This window comes from Octopus bimaculoides, chromosome 27 (assembly GCF_001194135.2).
Source record: "Octopus bimaculoides isolate UCB-OBI-ISO-001 chromosome 27, ASM119413v2, whole genome shotgun sequence".
Taxonomy (NCBI): domain Eukaryota; kingdom Metazoa; phylum Mollusca; class Cephalopoda; order Octopoda; family Octopodidae; genus Octopus; species Octopus bimaculoides.
In genome coordinates, this window is record NC_069007.1 from 12,623,227 (window position 1) to 12,624,941 (window position 1,715).

The following is a 1,715-nucleotide window of genomic DNA, read 5'->3' on the forward strand; positions in this document are numbered from 1 at the left end:
GTTTATGCCGTCGACTGTGATTACATATAAACATATTTGTGTATATATATATGTATGTATTTAAATAAATACAAGTGGAAGGCAACGACGATGGACGATAAAAAAGTGCTGCGGAGTTTATTATTGTGTGTATATTATGTTGCCGTCCTTAAAATAAACCCTTCGAGAGCCGAAAGTTGTCTCGGAACTGGACCTTGTACGTGTGATTTCCTCGGCTGGCAGTTTGACCTGCGACCCCTCACCGAAGCAATCGCACCAGATCAACCTCTGTATGTAAACCGATTTCTTTCTATTTAATCTTTCTTCTTCCTCTGGTGCCATTTGGCTTTTCGCTTTATACATTCATCACCCATATACACTCACGTAGCTGTTGAGTCGACACAGACATCTATGTTTGTCCATTTCTATTCCGTTCTTCTAAATATGGCTTAGGAAAAGTTTCACAACTTTTATAAAGGTTGAAGTTCCGTTATATGTGTGTTATTTAAGATTCGTATAATTCGGAAGAAAGCTGCACTCGTATTTCTCGATAAAGTGAGTACATTAATCAAAAGTATACAGTATTATACATATATATATGTATATGTATATATATATATGTATTGTATGGCATTCTTTCGATAAAATATCTATATTGAAAGAATGCCATATATATACGATTGTTTATTTCATAATAAAATAATAATTTAACTTCTCCATGAAAAAAGATTAATATGAATAACTTTTCTGATAGTTTTCTTTTATTTCAATGATCAGATGTTTACAAATCTTTTATCTAAACATTAAAATTCTTTCTTATTCAGTTTTGATAATAACAGTTATGTGTATATGTGGATGTATGTATAATATATATGTGTGTGTGTGTGTGTGTACTTTATTAAAAAGTATTGAGTAGTCATTCAGTTTAATATCAATTTGTTTTTATATATAACTTAAACGCAAACAATAATATATGTGTGTGTGTATATATATATATATATATATATATCTATACTTGTGAGGATGTAGATACCTCTTGAAGGGATGTTGACATCCAAGTTCCCCGGTTTTATCCTGTATATCGGTGAAATGCTAAAATGTTAGCTTCTCGATTGAGATGTGATTATTTTTTATATCAATTTTTAACCAACTCAATATATTCAAAATGCATTTTTAATTTAAATATTTGAATTGGATATAGAAACAATTGTAGGTTGTACGAATTTGATATGTTAATAAATTGATATCTGTCGATTTCTCCATTTTTTTATCTTAAACATTATATAAATATTAAAGATAACAGCACATAAGGCGCCTACCTGCTAGAAAGAGGAGTTAAAACTAATAATAATACTGACAAATACGACAGAAAATTAACAGTAGTCTGGCGAACGGGCCAAAAAAAATTTTCTCGTTCCTATATAATGCTATATATTTATTAGTATTTGGAGTGGCTGTGTGGTAAGTAGCTTGCTTTCCAACCACCTGGTTTCAGGTTCAGTCCCAAAGCGTGGCACCTTAGCCAAATGTCTTCTAATAATAGCCTCGGGCCGACGAAAGCCTTGTGAGTGGATTTGGTAGACAGAAACTGAAAGAAGCCCGTTGTATATATATATATATATATATATATATAATTATGTGTATTTCTTCTATCTTAATGAATAAAAATTCTTCTGATAGAATAAATGGGTTAATAGAAACCAATGTAGCAAAGAGCACAAAATAAATGTGGTTTA

At 30.8% G+C, this 1,715-nt stretch overlaps 1 protein-coding gene across 1 annotated transcript in view; it reads left to right on the top strand.

Moving 5' to 3' along the window:
- Positions 1-503: 503 nt before the first annotated feature.
- Positions 504-1,715, top strand: part of LOC106873057 (cation-dependent mannose-6-phosphate receptor) — a 30,207-nt gene continuing 28,995 nt past the window's right edge. The window contains exon 1 of the mRNA XM_052977193.1: positions 504-534. The gene's annotated coding sequence lies outside the window, so the exon portion shown is untranslated. The remainder of the gene's footprint in view (positions 535-1,715) is intronic.